General features: G+C 36.3%; 1 protein-coding gene across 1 annotated transcript in view; it reads left to right on the forward strand.

Annotated features, from left to right (window-relative positions):
- The window catches only part of ZNF407 (zinc finger protein 407), a 342,542-nt gene that overhangs the window by 315,829 nt on the left and 3,315 nt on the right, over nt 1–23,398 (forward strand). The gene's annotated exons all lie outside the window — the stretch shown is intronic.

Raw genomic sequence — 23,398 nt, forward strand, 5'->3', positions numbered from 1 at the left:
AACCTCCCACTATGGTACTGAGCGCTCAGGAAAAGTCTATATTTAGCCCTTCTAAGCAATAAATATCATCATATTGCCTCGTTTAGGTAAATAGAGAATAAATATTGTCAAGATGATCCTAGAGATAATGTAAACAGATCCCTGTTCAGAGTCTGTGTTACCAGGGTAAGTTCCAGGAGATTGAAATACTGATGATGCTTTCTGGTTTAACCCTTTTCTGCTAATCACAGCTCCCTCCCCTTTTGGAGAGAGCAGACAGATTTTGTTCTCAACAAATCAGGGCAATAGGAGTGGGGGGAGGGGAAGCATGTGTGTCTGTGCCTTTGTGTGTGTGTGTGTGTGTGTGTGTGTGTGTGTGTGTGTGTGTGTGCATGTATTTTAAGTGAGTTGATTTTGTGTTATAAGTGAATTACTGCATTATGCGAATTAGTGGTTTGCCTTTAATATTTTTTTGGCATGGCTACAGGCTGCTGCTGGTGGTTGGAAAATAAAGATATCTATAGCAACACTGCGATTCAGTCTGCAGCTTAACATGGAAACTGACAAAGGCCATCAATCAAACGAAAACATTATAGTTCTCAGATTAAGACACGATTTCAACATTTTACCAAGTTAAAGTACATACTGAAATACATTTTACTAGCCCATGTTTTCCCTATCATTGTATGAACACTTTGGTAGGAAAGCATTTGCTATCCTTCTCAACGTAAACCTTTAAATTCACAGAAGTATTTTAATTTTTGGAAGGCCATATTTTAATTCATAAGAGTGGGTCCAGTTTTAGTTTTATAAATCTGGGCTGTGTTGCCCGCGTGGTCACTCACACAAATATTTATACAGACATACTGTACATAGATAACACACATTGCCCACAAGAAAATGAGCGCCAGCACAGGAATTAGTTGATATACTAGGTGATTTTGTTTAGATTAATAATTAACATCTCACTTTATAACTAAATATCCATAATTAATCAGCAAATCATAATGTGAAGACTAATTAAGTTCCAACTCAAATCTGAACTGAAAATCCATATCACTATCCAACATCATTAATTACTCTAGTAATCAAAGTTATCCCTCCTGGGATTTGACATAAAGCTTTGTAGGTTTATAAACTAAGCTATTATCTGAACAGTATTTTGAAAGTAGCTTTAAATCCCATTAGAGATAACTGAAGTGTTGTATTTGATGTTTAAACAAATTTCAACTGTATTCAAATACACTTCCCCTCCCTGCTGTGGTTTTCTCTATTGCTCACAATTTTAGTTATCAGTGTAATTATGATAGTATATAAGGGCCAAAGACAATGAAAAGTATCAGATGTTGGATTGTTTTAAACAACCCCCCCCCAAAAAAAAAAAAACCCACAGAACAACTCAGTCAACACTAAATTATAGCAGAAGAAAAGAGAGAACATTTTTTTTAAAAAAAAATATGTGAACAAGATTATTTAAAGTAACAAGAACATCACAGATGTGGCATGTGAAATACATTCACTTTAATTTTGTAAGTATGAAAGATTTTGGTATCATAAGCATAGACCTCAATCCTGGATGATAAGCAGAGATCTTGAATTGCTTTTCATTAAAATGTGGAGTTAAAACAGACATTTTTCAATATGTTTGGCATCAGAACTTCTAGAATACATCACCTGATACAGTTCCTCTGTATGACAGCTGTAAAACTCTAAACAATGTTTACTTCAAGAAACTCTTGGTTATTTCAGGCTGTTAACTTAAAGCATGTATCTTGGGTTATTGGGTGACAATCAAAAACTCATAGGAATTCAGTTAATGGGTTATGATCTGAAACTGTTTCTAATAACCAACTAGACAGTTCTTAATATGAAGATTTCTATAATTTTGTTGTCAGCTTGTGAAGTATTCCAGTGCTAATTATTTAACACAATAATGTTTTCCTAATAACAAAAGAAGTAATGGTGAATTAAGAAGGCTTACCTTTGGATCTTTTGACAACAATTTAACAATTTAAATGTACTTGTCATTAAGCAATAACTTTTTTTTTAATTCCTCCTCTATTGAATTCTAATTATTGAAAATGCTTGTCTTTTCACTTTATTTCTTCAACTTCTTGTCAGTTTACACTGTGGAATGAACTAACATTTTCTTGGTCCAAGGTTTATGCCCAATAATTCCCATAGATGCATTTCATTTGGTTACTCAAAAACCATAATTAGTGTGGTAATTAACATGTGAATTCTTCAAAGGGAGACTGCTTGAATCATGGGACATTGCCCTTCATTCTTACTGATGTATGAATGATAAGAGACTTAGGTTGAGGTGACAACAGGATTTGGATTATAGCACATTAACCGAGCTGCAGGGAAATTCAGATAGGCCCTTGGTCCATAGAGTCTTTTTATTTTTGAAGGGGAAAAAAAGTAATTATCCACACTGTTTTTATAATGCATCTAGGTGTTATCCAGCATTTGCAGCTGTCAAATCATTTGTTTTAAAACGCCTTTTTATAACTTAACTTTTGAGTTTTGCACATTATTTCTTAACCAATTACAGAGCCAAGGTGCCAAGATGTTAAAAAAAAAATAATAATCTCCAGAATCATAACACAGAGAAGGAAAGAAGAATGTGGGGAGGGGGAAATAGAGGAAAATAAAAGAAGTGTCATTGTGACAATTGATTTCAGACAATTTGATGGCAGTTTTGGAGTTGATGTGACTTAGAGTCTTAAAATTGGCGATTATAAAGAAAAGACCCATTCTTGTTAAATCCCCTTGAGGATAGAGGTTCTCTCCTCCTCCCCCCCCCCCGTTCCACTTTTCAAATAAGACGAATTTGTGGCATTTTTCAAGTCAGAGTGAGTTATGCATTTGAAAATGAATATTGTTGGCACCTTTGGTGGTCCTTTGATATACCTGTAGCTTATGTCTACAATAATATGAACTGAAACATTAGTTCTGTCTGTATTATCTGAACTGTTGTTTTAAATTCCTGTAATTAGTGGATCTTTTTAAATCTGCAACCTTCCGTCTACCTCCCCCCCAAAAAAGAGAACCCGGCAGAATTTCTTAAGATTAGACAAAAATGGTCCATAGGACATGTGTTTATCAGCCCAAGAGGCTTGAAAAATTCCTGAAGTTGTTTTAACCCTTTTGTCCCTCCCATTAATGAGAAAACAGCTGTATAAATAATCTCCAAGGCAGGTGACCTTATGCCAGTCCCATCCTATAAACTGTGCTCCTTTTTTTTTTTTTTTTTTAAAGACTTCTGGAAGGCAGGGTGAAGAAGTAAATGCCTTAATCTGTAACTTTCTACATTGTGAAGACTTTTTAGTGTTAATTACTACCAAAAATAACCTATCTCCCAGGTCCTAATGCCAGTTGAATTACTATAGGAATTATAGTCTGCAGGTATTTAAATGCAAGTAGATTTGGTTGTGTTATAAAAATTCAGAAGCTGAGAAAATACTTTCATGTGACATTGTACATGTACATAATAATAAATATGTGGAACGGTCATTATATTTATAATTGAACCATTCAGTGTTAATCGACAGGAAATTATATACATGAATATATAGGAGGTAGAGGTCAGATCCTAGTGTGAAGTTGCAGTTTGTATCTGACCACACTGGTCCTCTGGAGCTCTTCTGCCTCTTCCTATGCAGACTGACTGAGAGTTTGTTTCTGCTTGATGTAGCAGAAGATAATTGAGCAATTATACCCAACACAAGGTGTGGTTATCACAGGATAATCACACTACTATCCCTTATGAGTTATTCATACAGGTGCTTAGAAGTGTTTATCTTCTATTCTTTAAAGTGATGCTTTATGCCATTCAGGATAAAGGACTTTCAATACTGTCCTTTGAAATTCTATAATAGGTGCAATTAGTATATATTTTAAACTATGGAGTGATCACATTAATCCTTCCTTATCAATATGCACGTTTCCAAAAGCATTGAAAGTATGATTCTAATTTATGAATAACAGTTCTGAATTCACCTCATAATTCACAGGTGTGACCTCACTGAACATTGTAATTAATGGGTGTTATGTCATCTCCAGCAGTTATGAGATTTTTCAAAGTTTTTAATTGCTTTTCAGTGGAAGCCATTTGAGCAATGCTGTGAATACAATTGTCTTTTGGGAGTTGTTTAATCAGAATAGAGCCAGTCCTAGACATTTCCACCCAGAATCTTATGTAGTTTGTAGCTAAGATCACAGTTGTGATGATCCATTTCATGAAGTAACCTATGACCTTATGCATTTTTCTCAGTCCTGCCATTATGCCCTCTGTGTTCAAAGGATACTGTATAAACACTATGTAGTATTAGAAAAGAATGTGGAAGCATTTTCAAATTGTCAAAGTAGAAATAAAAGCATAATATAATAGGGTGTTTTTTCAAATGATTACATGATACATTACTCAGGACAATATATACGTAAGAATGGAGTGACAATGATACTCAAAAAGAGCATCACTAAATAGGTATTCAACTATACCCCAAGAATAAAATGTCTTAGCTAAGAAAACTATTAGAATTCAGTAAAATCAACATTATAGAGTGAGTGCATTTAGTACAGAGTGAATGAAAGAAGATGGTAAGAAATTCTCTAGCAAATTGCAAAAGGTGCTAGACAAAATTTCAAAACAGAGCATAGTATTAATAATATAGGTGATTCATGTACAATAAGAATTATTATTAAAACAATAAAAGTAATAAAACTAACAAGAACAAGAACAATGTATAAATAAAAAAGCTAAAATTTAAAAGGGCATCCAAGCACAGGACAAAGCAAACATCAGAAGAGAAGTAATACACTCAACCAGCCCCTTATCTCTGGGAAGAGAACCAAGTCTTAAGGGTTTTCTAAAGGCAAGGAAAATTGGAACCTGTCATATATCTGGGAGGGGGTCATTCCAGAGAGCAGGGGCAACCACTGAAAAGACACATTTTCTAGGTCCCATAATATGACAAGACTTCAAAGAAGGAACCTGGAGCATGCACTCTCTATAGGAACATGTGAAACATACAGATGATATAATGTATAGATTAAAGGCCAAGCAATGAAAATAAATAAAAAAGGCAAGTCATCTTCAAATTGTGGGTTTGGAGAGGAGTAGTATGATCTGCAATAAGAATCAGACTGGACCGGATAAAAATTGGCTTCTCTCTTAAGGTGATGATGAGCAACCAAAAACACACCTAGTGGTCATGCGATTTAAACCAATGATAAACTTGGGAAAAAATGTTTTGCTAGGCATAATTGAGGAAAATAGAAGAATGCTAACATCCTGGTGAATTGATGGGGATTAAGGAAATTGCTTGCATATTCTTAAAGGAGAATGTTCTATTTTTTCTGGAAGCAAATTCAATAGTCATATTATATGGTCACTAAACATGAGTTAACAACTGCTAAGCATTATATTTTATAATTAAATATTTGAGATAGACTGCAGAAGTGTATTATCACACCATAATGAAAGGGTGCCTGAGAGATACCCTCTGGAGGTCAAACACATGTACTTTTAGTAATTCAGATGATAGTGCTTCCGAGTAGTATATTATACTTTTATCTTGGAACTAGGCAACTCTTTGAGACTATAGCTTTCTCAGTAAGGCAGTATATCATCAAGGTAAAAGAAATGACTGAATCTTGTTTTATGTTATAGAATCAGCAATAATTTAATCAATTCCTTTGTATCAAACAAAATAAATGACATATTGCTACTTAATTAATGAGTTCAAAAGATTTACAAAGCATTTAAAGAATAATTTCTGAAATTGCAAATTGCTGACCACAAATGCCTACATTCTCATGAACAGACAATGTCCAGAAATAGTTGAGGAAGATTGTTTCTACTTTGATTGTCAGTTTCTAGATCTTGATAAAAAAACAACAACAGCTGAATTAATAAGGCTGATATGAACTTTCTGGATGTACATCTGAAGAAAACTGCATAGGGTTTGAGGATTTGGAGAGCTTATTGTATATAAAAGAAATAAAATTAAAGCTGCTAGTTCAGAAAATTTTAGGCTCAGACAACAAACAATTTTTCCAATGAATAATTTTAAACATTTGACAATATAAATAGGCCATAAATTAATAAATAATCTCCACTATTTAAAAAAGAGTTTAAGTTTTAGCAGATATGGTAGAATTAATATATTAAAAGGCACAAATTACTTTCTGAAAAGAAATGTGTATAGTTTTAATAATTTGAAACCCAATCTCCAATTCTCTGTCAGGTATTTTATTTTCCACATCATAGTGTATATTGCTCAGAAAACATATTCCTGGCTAAATTGCAACCAGATTGGGGTGATTGTGGAAATGCTGTCTCCCCTTTAAATCATCTTTTATCATAACACTTCTCTTCTTCCTTTTGCTGGTGGGGGACACAAATAAAATATAGTATGTAAACCAATTATTCAACCAAATTACTTTGATCAGTGGGAACTGACAATTAGTGTTCCAGTATCTCAACAGTGAAATCCACACAATAGAGCAGTCTGAAATTCTACACTGAGCATTAAATGAACGTAGTGAATTTATTTTACACAGCAAGCAGAGTGTGTGAGAGTGTGTGAGGGAGACTGGATGAATAAAATTAGCTTTGTTCAATTGTTTTCTTAATTCAATTCAACATGTTAATTGTCTCATTTTTTTAATTGATAGTTAATGTATTGTGACAGCTCTCTTGACAGAGCCCTAGATGACTAATGTCAGCACTGGGAAAATATTCACAGGAGAACCTGCTGATCAGTTAATCAATAGCTATAGAAATTTACCATCCCAACAGTTATTGTTTGGATGACCAATAGAAGTAGATCAAAAACATTCCAGGTAGCTTTGGTGTTGTGCTCCTCTAAGCTTTTGCATTTTCTGTCCCCCTCAAAAACACACTGAAGACCAAAATGTATGGCACAGACAAAGCAGAGGCACATGACTGGGTTTATTCCCCAAGCTTGTTCACATCATCACCACTTCCATGAAATAGCTGTGAAGTACAAGAGGATTCTGGGTATTGTCATGCAAATGAGAACACCAAGCACACCACTTTGCTTTAAAATTGCACTGCCATGACAATTAGCTTTTTAAAACAGAAATAGATTTGTCTAACTTAAAGCTTGCACCACTGCCTCTGTGTGTGAACAGTTTTCAGCTGGGATATGGAGAAGAGAGAGGAACCTGGATATGACCCGCAACTCAACTTTTCAGTGTTCAGGTTATCAGAGGACAAGCTTTTATAAGAACAATAAGCTTCTGTGTGAAAGAGTTACCTCTTTATTCGGATGGCAATCTACAAATCATATCAACATACATTAGTTTTTCTCCATCCAGCCTTGGAATTTTGTGTTAAAAATCCAAATTGGAGAGGTCCATTTAGACCTCTGAGTCAACTTCCAGTTTACTGAAGAAATTGGAATAACGCTTTGATGAGAAATGGCTGCTCAATGTCTGTTTGAATGCACTCAATAAAGTGGAGTCCATTGTTTCTATGAGTAATGTTGCCTTACCATGAGACAGTTGTTTCCTCAAACATTTAATCAGAATCTGCTCTCCTGTAGCTTATATGTATTTATAACTTTAACTAACTCCATTCTGGCATATAGAGAACAGATCTTGGCCTTTTTTCTATGTAGCACCCTTTAAAGCAGGAGTTTTCAAACATTTTCAATCTACAGAAGCTGTAGAATAATGGAGAATAATGGAATTGAAAGGGACTTTGGAGATCTTCTAGTCCAACCCCCTATACCATTACAGACAAAGCGTTGTCCAGTCTCCTCTTAAAAATTTCCAGTGATGAAGCACCCAGAACTTATGAAGGCAAGCCATTCTACTAATTAATTGTTCTCACTGTCAGAAAATTTCTCCTTATTTCTAGGCTAGTTTACTGCTTGATTACTTTGTTTGTTTGTTTGTTTTAAATCCTTACATTCCTGCTCTGTAGACAAAGCTCCAATGATAGAAAATTGGCCAAATTCAAGTGAACTTTTCTCTTTTGCTTTTAATCTCTCATGAAACCTTCAGGTTCAATGAATAGCAATTTGAATAGCTGTTTTAAGATTCTTAGAGAGAACTATCATATCCCATTTTTAAGGGCAAACAATCCCTTTGTATATATTTTCCTAGGACTTAATTTCTAAAAACATTGTCCTATGAATCTGTTCCAGTTTGTCTGAAATGAATCCTTCTTTACTGCCCCAAACCAGGCACAATACTCTAATTGGGATTATGAGTAAGGCAAACTAAAGTAGGAGTAATAGTTTCTATGATTTTAAAAAAGCTATATTTCCTTTAATCCAACCCAAACTTGCATTTCTTTTTCTTACAGCCATATTATACTATTGACTCATTCAATTTGCAATCAACTACTATTCATAGATTTTATTAATAAACTGGCAACCGTTGCCAAACCAGGTATTTACTATGCATTGGGGTTTTTGTTTTGTTTTCCAAGTGCACAACTTTCCATTTTTCTCTGTAATTTCATTTTCTAACCTATCAAAATCATTTTGAATTTTATTTTTATGTTCCGGAATATTAACTATCCTATCCAATTTTGTGTCATCTGCAAATTTCATAACCATTCCTTCTATCCTCTCATCCAAGTCATTAATCAAAATGTTGAAAAGTGCATGACTCAGGCCTGAACTTTGTGGTACCACTGGAAAACCTCAATTTAGTTTGATGAGCATCTACTGATAAGCCCTCTGTGAGTATGATTACTTCTTCTGCCATCTTCCTTTTTTTCAGCTTTCTCGGTGGAATTGTTTATAAATTCAGGCTAAAGGAAGAGAAAATAAAAACTATTGTGTATTTTCCAGAATATATGAATAAGAGGCACCAGAGATCTCAAAATGAAAACGGTGACATTTGAACCCATATGGCTCCACTGTGCCTCACTGGAACAGAATACTTGTTGGCTTCATCGCTGATGCACTGCAGCAGTATCCTGTAATGACAAATGTCTCTATTGCAATTTTCATAACAGTAGAGTCACGTTACCCAAGGGAGCTGCTACAGCCCATGCAACTGTTGTAATCTGGTTTCTCATTCTATGCAACCCTTCTCATAGTATCCATTTAGATACAGACTTGCTGGAAAATACTGGCTGAGCCTGCTGAAACTTTTAAAGCAGGAATGTCTAATCTGGCAACTTTAAGACTTGTGGACTTCAGTTCCCAGAATGCCCTAGCCAGCCATGAGGAAATTGAACTTCAACTCTGGAGGTGGAAATCCACAAGTCTTAAACTTGCCAAGGTTGGACACCCTTGCTTAAAACTGTTTTACAACCATAAGGCCTAACATTTTTCTCACATTTTCTTCAGATTTTTTTTTTCTAGAACACAATATTTCAGAAGACAAGAAGTCCACTTTGGACATTTTGCTGATATCCTTTGCCAACATTTTGATTCCCTGCACCAAAGATTTCTACTTCAGAAACACTAAGCCCTTCTCTCTGGATCTTTAAATATGTCATCTAATGGGTTCCTTCTTGTAGATCATGTATCCTAAAGGAATGTGTGGCTGTATCTTTCTGTACTAACATCTGATTTTACGAGATGAACTTTCTGCTACCATGAAATTTAGACCATTCCAAAGTCCACAAGGTAGCTGAACTCTCCCTTGCCATTGACTGCAACTATTTGTACTCTTGATTCTGTCCAAAGCAAGGACCTTTCTATTTGATTATGTAACTGCAGAATCTTTATATGTATCATTATTGCTGAAAGATAAACTTTATGGACATAAGCAAAGGGTTTAGGCACATAGGATCACTTCTTACTGTAGAAAAATCCCCAGCAACCATGCCAATGTTTCCCAACCTTGGTAACTTTAAGTTGTATGGACTTCAATTCCCAGAATTCCTCAACCAGCAGCATAACACAATATTTGTAAGAAAAAGGATGTTAGAGAAAGGAATACAAGTTCAGAAAAGCCAAATCAAGATATGATTCAAAACCAACTTACTGCTTTCATCTTAATCCTTACCTGGCTTCCAGTTCCTTTCACCTGAATTTTCCCATTTATCTTAAAAAGTATAATGAGAGAGAAACCAGTATCAGAGAAGACTGGGAATAGCGGAGGTCAACTTTAGCCTTGAAATGTCAAAATAGGCTTGCTTGTCTCTGGTAAATGCCCCTTATCTGCTTCCAAATAATGGTTTTCCTTTTTAAAAACCTTCAGCATTTCTATATTTATTTATAAAATTGTTGAGTTTGTGGGTACAGAAAGTAGAAATGTAAGGAAATATATTGTCTGTGCGTGAATACCATAACCTGGCAGTCTGTTTAGTACCGGTACTTTATTTCAAACTTGTGTGAATTTGCCAAATTTATAAACGAGGGAAAAGAAGGGTGGGTGAGGGAGGAGTCTTACGTGAGAGAAAGTCATAGATAAGTATTGAGCTTAGAGCGGGAGTGTCAAATTCAAGGCCCGGGAACCGGAGCTGGCCCGTGAGGTGCTTAGCTCTTAAGCCCACGGGCCACCCTGGAAATAGCGAAGGACTGGCCTACAACGCCTCTGTCAGCGAAAACAGAGCTTGGGAGGGTCACGAGTTCTGTTTTTGCTGGCAGAGAGTTACAGGAGGCCATGGCAGCCAAGAACGGAGCTCAGGAGTCCGTTTTCTCTGGCAGAGCTCTCGGGCCACCACAGGCACCCCCGACACAAGTGACATTGAGCTACCCATGCCCATTCCAGCCCTCCGAAGTCAAACACAATCCTGATGCGGCTCTCAATGAAATTGAGTTTGACACCCTTGGCTTAGAGCCTCTTTTACCTGCATTAAACTCAGCAGTATTTAAACTGAGCATTTTTAGTGGATCTTAAAATTAAATTGTACAGCTCTGTTTCCTTCTCTTGCAACTACAGTACTGGATACTGTAAAAAAAAAAAACCCTGAACTTCTCTTCTTTCTGGATTTGAGGATTGAATTGAATGAATGCGTATCTATATAAAGATTTCACTTCAGTCAGCTAATTTTCCTCTATGCTTCTGAAGATTATATAATGTGAATTATAATTTTAAGCCTTTAGGATTGGATAGGCTAAAAAATCCAGAAAGGAATAGGATGCTATTGAGAATTGATTAACTAATATAATCCCTTCTATGAGAAGATAAATTTTCCAGAATTGGCCTTTGAACCCATCCAAGAGAAATGATTTTTCCCCATATATTTGTTTACAGCCTAAATGTATCAGTTTCATTTACATACAGCAAATACTTTTGCCCATATGTTAAAAGAAGGAGGATTCATTTCATGTAGTTTGCAAACTGCCAAGAAAGAGTACAACTATATTTAGAAAATGTTATTTTTTGATGAAGGCTTTTGTGCTACTTACGATGTCATCTAATTTAAAATGGAAATGTATGAATGGAATTAAAGGACAAGTGAAATCTATACAGCATGGTGTTTAACTAGAATTCTAGGTGACCAGTTGATCAAATGAAACATACTAAAAATTGGGGTATTTGTAGACCTATTTGGTAGTCCCTTTGCCCTCTTCACACTTCAGCCTGTAGCTTTCTTTGTCTATAAGCATGATGCCAAGTGACAGTAGCTGAGGTTTCCTAAAAAGGAAGCATACGGTATGACAGACCCATCTGTGGCTGGCTGCTTTCCGGGAAAAAAAAAAAAAAAGCCCAATTCTGTCATTACGGCCTTTTGTTCCTGCACAATGCTTTCCATTTGACTATTTTGTGAAGGCTTGCTAGTAGCATCCATAAGCTACAATTTGTCTCACTTTTTGCCTTATTGTGGCCTTGTCCCCAGTTGTCATACTGGCTTCCTTCCCAATTCATGCCGTTTCTTGTTTTCTGTTAGTCCTCCAAATTCTTCTAGCAGTCTTTCAAGTTACAGGACTGCTGATCTGAATGTGCTGTATGCATTTCAGATAAAAAACAGACTGTACTGAAACATCTGCTAAAATCACATAAGGGTTTGGAGAGGGGGGGGATTTGGCTTATGTTGACTTCAGAAATCCATAAACCTGTAATCATGTTATTACTTTGGTGTCACTTCCCATCATTTTCATGAGTGGTTGATATTCCGTGCTTAATGTGCAGTGTTTGCATTTGATGAACTAACAGGTTTAAATAGTGTTTATTTAAACGCGTTAGAAATCTGCATTTAAATTCATCAGGAATAAGATGATTTGAAATCACAGAGAACTAAGTGCATTTACAGTAAATTTGGAGTTGAAGTACCTAAGTTCATTCCAAGGATCTGCAACAATTTTTTTGTGGGTTTTTGAAAGGAGACAAAAGGAAAAATTATTGTTTTCCATTTCCAGGATAGACCTATGAATCTAAAGGTTGGAGAAAAGAAAGAAAAAATAATAGCAAGAAGGGTACTCTAAAACAGGGGTGTCAAACTCAAGGCCCATGGGCTGTATTCAGCCCTCAGGGTTCTTAGATCTGGCCTGTGGGGCCACCCTGGAAACAGCAAAGGACTGGCCCGCGGTGCCTCTGCCAGCAAAAACAGAGCTCAGGAGGGCCACGCACAGCCATCCCAGGCTCTGTTTTCAGCCATGACAGCCTTCTACAGCCCTCTGCCAATATGCCCTCCCCCCAGGTCCATTTTCACTGGCAGAGGGCTGCAGGAGGCTGTTGCAGCTGAAAATGGGGCCCAGGAGACCATTTTCACTGGGAGAGCACTTGGGCCACCACAGGCACCCCCAGGACAAGTGATGTCATGCTGGCCATGTCCACTCACTCACCCGGCCCTCCAAGGTCAAACACAACCCTAATGCAGCCCTCAATGAAATAGTTTCATTGCTCTAAAAGTATTTCTGAAAAAGAAAAGTCATCTTTCTTAATTTGTGGTTTAAGATTAGGCAACTACAATTCTGTCTGGGTGTTTATCTGTTGGCCAGCTCAGATGTCTCCATTTCACAGTGAAATTCAGCATTTGTGAACAGTCATATTCTGTGTTATTTATGGTGGCAGCGATACTAATCCACCTCAAGATCTTCACCTTAAAGTAATCGTAGAGAGAAAAGAGAAAAATAAAGAATGAGGAAAACTTTTCTCAGCATGAAACACCTTTGATTTCCATTTTTTGAAGGTTTCTGTTAGTGGGTAAGTGATATGCTATCCAGTAGTGGGTTGCAAAACCTGTTGCTACCAGTTTGCTTGTGCGCGCACTTGTGTGCAACGCTTCTGCGCATGTGCAGAAGTGTCCGGCGTGGGTGGGCGGAGCCTTCCGCCGCCGCCGCTACCGGTTTGCCGATCCGGGTAGAACCGGTAGCAACCCACCACTGATGCTATCCTTTCAAAAGCAGTATGGGGTCTGAAATCACAAGCAGCCTTGCATTTTATGTACATATATAAGCTAGAAATAATTGGATACTGCTGAATAACGTCTGCCCGTTATATTGAACAGAAATGAAAAATCAGCTTCGATTAATTGTATCATTTGTGAGGTATTAATTTGCTTTAGAAAGTATGCTTAAGGATGAAAATGGATATGAGGGAGAAAGTGATTTCAGTTTATGTGATTACAATCCCAATCATAGGGAAGTCTCATAGCATAGTGAAAAAATTTTTTTCCCCTAAAGCAAAACAATACAATGCAATGCAATGCAGTGTGCTAATTAATAGCCATGAATATAAGAAGCAGAGAGTAAATTTCTGTGCATTAGAGCTCCTGTTTCTGGAGATAAAAAGGACTAGAAGGGCACTGATATATTGACATTTGATTGAAAGAATATACATCCATGGACAATGTACTGAAAAGTGCAGTCATTAAAAAAAAATCTTTTGTCAACTACAGCTAAAGGCTGTATTAAATACATCCTAAAATATCCTTTAGCAAATAGAATCTAAGCAACACACTTTCACTTGTGACCTATCAAATAGATTGAATATTTATGCTGCCTGTGTTCTCTGTTTCTGCATTTGATCCATTTTTTAAAGAATCGATAGATTTAATAATGGTAGGAATGTTAAGAGGACCTTATTACTAAAAGGAGTTAATTTTGAAGCTTTTGAAAACAGCATCATTTGGTATCCATGTATCTTCCATCAGCAACATTGTTAGATATTTTATCTCAATTGCTGGCAGACGTTCTTCTTATATGTCCATGAAATTCTTCCCCAGCCACTTTTTGTGGAGTTCAAGCATGAATAGAATAAAAAGAACCATCACAGAGAAGTCAAAATAACTTAAACACCCAACAGCATACTGCAAACGACAACACATTTAAAAAACTGTTTGAGATAAGATATCTGTTTTTAGTTGTGTTCAACTGGAAACCCTGTTATCCCCAGCTAAAATTTCTAAGACATTGAGCACAGCTGAAATAAATTGCTAAATAGTGTTGAGCATATGTGAGTATTAACGAAATGTGTTTAAGCACATTTCATAGACTGGCAGTGAAAAGATGTGACAAATTGGCTATCTTTTTTTCATTTGATTGGCAGCTATTCCTAATGCTTTGTCAGAGAGCAAAACACTGCACCAAAGCCTGTGTTGTTGGACAACTTAGTTCAAAACGCACTGTTGATAAAAATTAAGAATTGGGCCATTGCAGTAAACGTATGCTGTTTTTCAAGATAAAGTCAGGTATCAATTTGCTTTTTCAAGTTGCTTTACAAATGCATGATGAATTTTGGAATGTTGATCTATTTGTGGAAATTTGCATACCTCCATCCAAACTGTTCTGATTCTGTTTACAGAATCAGATAAAACATGATATTACAACCATAAACACAATTGCTATCCCAATGCAAGTATCTTTTTAGAAAATTCAACGACGCTTCCAACAACCTGGCTGTTACTTTCTGTACATTTGAGTCGTCTTCAAAGATAGCTGTATGTAGATTCTGTTGCAGTAGTGTAAGTACCAATAAAGAAGGATATTTGTAGCTCAGCATTGAAATCAGGGGTCCTTGGTGCTCTCTCGATGTTAACCATTCAAAAATATATTTGAGAATTGTAAAGAGAGTACAGATTATAAATATTAAAAATTTTATTGGGTTTCGCCCTCAACATTATTCTGAAATGTCCTCTCCTTGATGTCATTTGAAAGTGCAGTGATCAGAACATACTGCTGATATTTTGTAAGGATTTAGATTCTAAGCATTTTCATAGTTAAATAACCCCTGTAAGTATGTTCAATTTACGGATTCAAGAATTTTTGCTCTCTCTTCTAATTCTTCTGCTCTCTCTTCTAATTCTTCTGAAGGGACTCAGCTCTTTCTGAATTTACTAGAAGCAAGAAAGTGTTTTAGATGCCCCATAGACATGACAGTCCTAATAAGAGTGTTGTGGCAACGTATACACCACATACAGTATATTTTAATATTTATAGACAAAAATTCACATTGTTTCATGTGTACACAAACAGCTGCTGTCTTTTGGCTGTGAGCAGATGTTAGACCTCCAAAAGCCTTGCTGATAATTAAAATACTAACAGTGTTTTACCCCAGCTGCAGGTTCTGTTTACTGTAAATCTGATTTTAATGGTGCCTCTGTGCAGTTGGTGAATACTGGTTTGTTTTCTACCAAACATAAGAAAGTGTCTGCAATGAAGATAAATGGTTATTTCCTATAATTTGCTCTGGAAAGATATGACAGTACACTGTATCGTGCTTCCATTTATAAACAAAGCATAGATATGACTAGCAAGTTATGACAGTAATCGTTTTAGCGCACTAACAAGAAAACATAAGGAGCCTAGTTAAACACAAAACCCCAAATCCTCAGTGGAATTACCCAAGAGAATACAATACTATCTTGTAAACTATCTGCTAGTTGTCATTGTTTTTGATAGTATAAATTATTTTCGTAGCAGTGTGTATGCATAAAATTCTTCACAGAGTAACATAGGTTTAAAAATAGCTGGCAAAGATAATATGGGCACAGTTTCGATCTGTAAGCACAGAACATACTGTAGAGGAGTTGATAGAAGTCTCATTAGAAATGTTTTCCTGCTTGATTGACCCTATCAAAAATGTTGAGATGATGACTGCAAGCATGCAGTCAGAGTCCCAAGCCTCTTCCTATGTGCATTGTATGTCTGATGCATGTAAAAAAAGGGATTGCATGGTCATGGCTGCCATTTTGACATCACCATCACTCCCCATCCTGAGCACAGGCATATGGCAGCTAAAGCACAGAACTCTTTGCATACTCGCAATAGCTATCCCACCTGTTCTCAGGCAATGTTATTTATCAATTGCTAATGTTATCAAGGGAAAATATTTTGAAAACTGTGGCCGTCCTGTCTTTGGGTTGCTAAAATATCTGAGTTGTAATGGAAGTTGTACTATCAAGAACTTTAAAGCAGGGCTGTCCAATCCTGGCAACTTTTAAGACTTGTGGACTTCAATTCCCAGAATTTCCCAGCCAAAATACAACTCCAATTCTGGGAGCTGAAATCCACAGGTCTTAAAGTTGCCAGGTTGGACACCCCTGGTTTAAAGTCTATTTCTAATATGACATGTCTCTTTGAAGCGGGAAAATCATGCTATGCCAGGATAAAAAACTGCTGTAATTATAATGTAATATTGTTGTACACTGTCTAGATTTGCTTGAAATTGAGGCGGCTTATAAGTAACACAAGCAACTAACTAAATAATAGCATGGTAATAGCTTTGTAGAATCACTAGAAAAACCTTCAGGTGGCTGCACACTTGCATTAAGGCAGGCAAAATAATACAGCTAGTTTTGCTTGACTTCCTCTCACAATTTCCTCAGAGTGAAATAAACACCTGCTGGCTAAAAGAGTTATCATAGGACACTGGAAAGGGAAATCTATAACAGAGTTGCAGCAATGAATTGTTGATATATCTTGTCTGCCAATACATGAATTAATTGCTTTTTCAACAAAGGGACAAGGAAGAAGACTTTTAATTGACATGGTCCAGTTTTTTGAGTGGTTTTGTTGATTATATTATTTACAAGACTCCCCTTTTTTTTACTCTTTTCCTTTTTATTATTAAAACCATTTTATATGTGCATATGTTGTCCTGTTAATTAACTTGGTATAATAAAATCAAAAAGAATGATATTAACCCCTTTGTTTTCTGCAAAGTTAGCATAATTTTATTATTTCCATGCTTGCTCCCTGGGTAAAAGAAATCTGCCCAGTTAGTTCAGATTGTAGCTTGCTTTAGAGCCATAAAAATGATGTCTTATTCCGACCCTTGTTTTATGAACTGTTAGAGAAAAATTATGCTTATTTTCATCCAGGTTGCTTTGGAAAACATTAGTGGGCATTAGGATGCATAGTGAGTATAGTTCTAGAGATAAGACTTTTGGAATAACATTTCTAACTGCTTCTATTCATTGTATAGTATATGCTCAGGAAGTGGTTTAGGCGCAAGAAACCAGGAACAGGAGTAGAGTTCAAAGCACTAGAACTTTATTTCATTCTACTTATACACAAGAATCTGATCTACTAGTGGTCAAACCTAATTGGCTCTAGATAAGGGTCAATAGAATTCATGGAGGAGGGCTGAACTTAGATCTCTTGTGGGAACATAAGGATTCCAAACTGATGGTGTGTTTGACTCCACCCTCAGGGTCCACCTGGTCATCTCCTACAATAACTTCCCATAAAAATGGGCATAATTGAAAATGATTTTAAAAATAACACATTGAGTGCTACACTCCTTTGGTATTTTTTTCACTCATCATCCAGCCCCAGGGCAGGATTTCTATTTCATTACCCCAAGGGAGGTAGTCAACATATCAAACTACCATTGGTGTTTGGAACTCTACTTTGATATGGCCTATGGGCTAATCAATTAAACTCTAAACTACCAGTTTTAGTCCCCTGATTTTCTTTTGGACAAGGCTAGAATGAAAGAGAAGGAGAAAGGGAAGGTAACTAGAATACTGGAACTGAGTTTTGAGAAACTTTTCATCGAAACTAAATATTAACACTGTAATTTCAGTTGGTCGATATATGCTGCCTAAAGATTGTCTTTCATGTAATGTTACTTAAAATATTCAATTGTAATAATTACAATGAACATAACATAGGGAAATAACCAGCAGGAGTAATGCCCAGTAGATAAAATCCTTAATAACACCTATATAGAAAAGAAAGGTAAAGTCATCAAAACATATAGTTAAAAATATGCATATATCACTCAACATTCTTTAGTCCATTTCCTTGATTTTGTCTTGATCAGCAAGGTACACTTTAGCCCAGACGGATGCCTGTTAAAGTATAAAAGAAAAGCCAAAGTGGAGGTTTACATGCAATATTGCGTTAACCCAGACTTTCCTGATACGTTATGCATTACTTTTGGAGACAAGTCTTTTTAATGCCATCTTTATCTGCTACACGATGCATGAAATCTACTTTCTGTTTTAGAACTGCAAATAACCCTTGACCCCTTTAGTGGAGACACAATGTGACCTTTCTATTGTCATCAGCTTTCATTCTCTTGAAAATTCTATGAATTTTTATTACAAGTTTTTTTTTAAGCCAAGCTGAGGCTTCAACAAATTACTTGACACAGATGAGATGAAGTTGTTGAAGTAGTGTTAGATAAGTTTTACAGCCAGCATGTGTGCTGCTGAACAGTACAAAGCCAGTGTCCTACAATGTCATACACCAGTAACTGCTGAGCCTACTATTGGATAAATACATCATTTTATGGAACATTGATTGTTCTATAAACCCAATGGAGTATTATGCTCTATGATCAAACCATTTAGATTGTGTGTAGAGCACAGAAAATGCCATATTCAGGATGGTACTAAAAGTGCCATTTGTGTATTTTATGGATGTCATTACAGAGGAAACTTCCCTCTGTAGGCCCTGTTTACTGCAAAATTTTTTAGACTGTAATGACATTTTTCATTCACAACGTATGCCTTCAAGAGAGGGGGGCCCTTGTTTTATTTGTTTCATTCAAGTTCACTGCACAAATCCTGTACATTTTAATTAAATGTGAGCTTAACAAAAGAATAAGGTATTTATTCTAAGAGGGTGGAGGCCAGGGAAATGAGGGCTGTAACAAAAATAATATAGACATACAACAGCAAAATACTCAGTTCTTGATTTCAAAAACACAGCTGGGCTAAATCTTATTTGTACTCTTCATTAATCACATTAAAGAAAGCATATCTTCTCTTGTTTTGCTGAAAAGGTGGCCTATAAACATGAATAGAGTATACAGATAATAATATCCCAAAATGTTTAAGATTTTCCATTTCTTAAATAATTGCTCCAAGTGCCAGCTGATAAATAAAGGCTCTGTTGAAAATACAGAATATTTGGAAAATAGCCAATTCTGTGATCCTGATATCCATAGATATGAAACACATCCATAGAATCTTTTATCCCTAGCTAGCAATTTTACATTATTATATTTTATCAATTTAAAATGTAATTCTGTTCATTTATATTTTGTAATGACGATCAACAGCAAGTACAGCCATCTTTGCATTTTATTTTTATAATTGTTATGTCAACAAAAAGAAAATCATTCCTTTGTATCAGCATTTGTTTAAAATGCATTTCTAAAATATAAGATTTCTTTGATACAGTGATGTTTAATAGAAGAAAAATGAGTAGGAAAGTAAGGAGGGGAAGCATGCTTTGCCATAACTAATTCTTAAAACATATCTCTAGAATTACATTTTTTTCTCTGTTAACTTCCATCCTCTCAAAACAAAGGGAATCCATTCAGCTACACATATTACATTTACCATGAAGATCACTAAAATTGAACTTGATGTTCCCAATAAATTTTTGGCCCAGTTAAAATTTAAGCCTACACTACAGATTCCCATTAGTTTAACTGACACTTGAACTTCTACACAGCTCAACATTAATTCATTATAGTTGAAAATGGGAGAATCTTCCGTGGGTGAATCTTTTACAATCTGATTGAGGCTGTTACATTTTATAGGATCCATTTTTCAAAGCACTACTGACAGCACTCGAAGTTATTAAATTGCTGAATCAAAAGATGGACCTGCAATCGCATTTATGAACTATGATGGAATAGCTTGGGTTGCACTGAGCCGGAGTTAAGATGTTGGTGTAGTTAAGCTTCATCACACCCCTTTAGTGACAGCAGTATTTACCCATGTAGTTTACTTTAATGGTCAGGAAGTGGCCTAACTCACCTCTGGATTCAAATAGATTAAGCAAGCAGTCAGAATGGCATAATTATCTGTGCTGCAAGGAATTTACAGGATAACTCAACCCCCAAGAGACTTCCCGTTCAATTGCTGAGCAAAGACTGGACATGCATAAAATCACAGATGCAGCATTTACCTCTGAAGCCAAGGGAGGGAACATATTCCTTTATCTTCTTCTGTTCCTATCCTGCTCTGATGCACTATCACTTCATTCCTGTTCAACTCTTAAGACTTTATCTGTGGAATTAGTCCAACGGATAATATTGGAGCAGGATTGTGTTTTGATTTAAGACCATATCATTACAAGTCTGAGCCTACATCTTGTCGATGAAAGCAAGACCCACGTGGAAATTAATTACATCGTCTTCTTGCAAAATATGAATCGGTTTTGATTTTTAATTGTCTCTTTGTGTTATGTTCTCCCTTCCATTCTTTTTTTTCAAGCTGAGAATCTTGAGTATGATCTCCATAGAGAAAGAGTATAAGGTTAATAATACAAAGAACCATTTCATTCTCCCCTACAGTTTTTCCTTGCCAGAATTTAATCCATCAATGGGTGCCAAATTAATCATGCTGTTTGACTTGGACAAATATTTCAGTCACTAATTTTTTTTAAAAAAAAAAACTTTTCTCTAAATGACATCAAGGCTCCCTTCTGTCTTGCCATCTAAAATTAGAATGGTATAATGTAATTTTGTTTTGATAATGGGTGCATTCTAGTCTTCCACATTAATAACTGGCGTAGAGATATTCTGAAAGTGGAACAGTGTTTTTTAAACCTAAAATCCTGATACATCTATGAGTTCAGTAATTTCATCAAAAATGGTATTGAGATATACAGTTTATGAAACGTTAGGGATGATATAATGTAGATTATTCATTTTACATGCACATTGAATTTGCTACTTGCTTTGGGCAAGCCAGTAAGGCGACATAGGCTCTGCTTACTGACCAGGTTGTTTTTAATACTAATACAAGGTCACACGAGTTTGTGATACTCTACTAAATTATTATGTCTAGGTACTGGAACCAGGCTGCTCTCAGAGGAGCAAATAATTTGAAATAGTTGTCACATGCTCTTGATTGCTATATTAACAATATTTAGCAATCTTACATAACCGCTTTGTATATCTTCTTCAATTTTAAATTCAACAGATTCATTCTTATTGCATTATGCTACCGAGTCATTCCAAGGACAATGTTGTACATCCACAGTAAATCATAGCCAACCAGCTTTTCAAGTTTAAGTGATAGCCAAATGGAACCTAGAACCGAGCCCAATCCTGATGGGCTCTTCCTCAACTGTAAACAGATTTGTTTCCAGACAAATAGTGATTTCTTTGTGCCATTGATACATAAACTGCATACCGTTTTCTGATTTAGCCCGTCCACAGCTCTACGGACATGTTCCACAGCAATAAGTTGACCTAAAAGAAGCTCAGCTGGTAAGGAGGGCACAGGAGATCAGTGGTTATCTAGCAAATAACATCTGAGAACATGCACAGACTGTTTATATGTTCGGGGCAGTGGTGGGTTTCAACCGGTGTAACAACCAGTTCACTTCGTGCACGCGCTTTGCGTAGAAACCCACCACTGGTTGGGGTTTTTTGTTACAGATTAATTATACTATGTAACTGCAGCCTTTATTAAACAGCTTGTGGTTCTTGTTTAAACTTCATCTTCAAAGTGTAAATCCACCTTTCTTTTAAGATTTTCTTACAATACATAAGCTGCCCATAATGTACCTTCATAGCTACTGTTGGTAATTCTGACTTGGCCGAAGAATTTTATAGTGATTTTTTTTAAAAAAAATACAGACTACATTGTATAGTCTGTAGTCAATTTATCAGTGCTATTGTTAACCCAAATGGATAATTGCAAATTAAACAATCAACTGATTTTACTATTAGAAATTCAAATTTAGTACTGCTGCATAGATTCACACAACTTAAGATATCTTCTCTATAACTTTATTAGGGTTGAAATCTCATTCAGTTCATTGCTTATAAATTGATTAGGATTAAACACTGTACAATTTTTTTCATTAATTTATCTTCAGATCTAGGGGAAAGATTGCCTGTCAAGATGAAGCTGCAGTGGCCCCTTTCAAATCTAAATTTACCCTTTACCCAGAGGTGAAATGCTACCGGTTCGCACCTGTTCTGACAAACTGATAGTAATAAAAGCTACCAGTTCGGGTGAACCGGTAGTAAAAAAAATGCTACCAGTTGGTCCGAACCGGTATTTCCTGCTTTCCTGCTTTCTAGTGAATATAAATCACATGGCACAGCTGTTCCCCCCCCCTCGCTGTTCTACTTACCTTCTTAAGCCTCCTTTTTCCACACGCAGTGTGCATTTGGTGCATACTGCGTGTGCAGTGTGCATTTCGGCATGCATGTGCAGCGAACCGGTGGCAGATCTCGGAGGATTTCACCACTGCCCTTACCTATCATACTTCAGTTTTTGTGTCTGCTTTTGATACTTCTGTCCTGAACTTCTAGCCCTATGGCTCAGCCATACATTTTAACCTGCAGTGTTTCCAGTTTGGAAATCTCAGAAACTTGTTGGTTGGAAAACCAGAATTTAAGCTCTGAACAGATTCCATGTTTTCCCCACATTTATGGAACACATCTGGGAAAGTCATAATATGATAATCATGTTGGTGTTAATTATATTTCAAGCCTGGCCAACTGAAATTCCCTAATAGGATTGTTATTAGGCTTTCACCCTGGGCAATAGCAGTAAATATCTCTGCAGAAACTGAACCAGAATTTAGGAGCTTGAAGTGGAACACTCAAAAGGATAAGACTTGGATAGATCTGTTACTTGTATTGCAGAAAATGGAGTGATAATAATGATTTCATACTATTGAATTAGGTAATATGGCCTATTATACATAAAATTGAAGATTTAATTGTTAAACCAGCCTTATGTCGTGTCTGGCTGCTTGTATCTCAGTTTTAGATATTGAAGACGCCTGTAGCATTTCTGGTGTCAGACGGGTGGGTTCTACTTACCTTTACTACCAGTTTGCATCGCACCCACGCCCATTCTTCTGCGCCCATGTGCGCTCTTCTGCACATGCGCAGAAGCTTCTGCGCATGCGCAGATCACCTATGATGACGTCCAGGTCAGTGGGCGGAGCCGCCCGCCGGTTTTACTACCAGTTCTTGCGAACCGATCCGAACCGGGGGCAACCCACCACTGGTCTCAGCTTCTTTGCTTCTAGGACTGACAATTTCAGCCTTACACCTGAGAAAGATAATAAAATATTTTTTTAAAAAAACCCAGAAAAAT

Source organism: Pituophis catenifer, unplaced genomic scaffold (genome assembly GCF_029215685.1).
Source record: "Pituophis catenifer annectens isolate HBS135680 unplaced genomic scaffold, rPitCat1.0.hap2 SCAF_3, whole genome shotgun sequence".
NCBI classification, from domain to species: Eukaryota; Metazoa; Chordata; class Lepidosauria; order Squamata; family Colubridae; genus Pituophis; species Pituophis catenifer.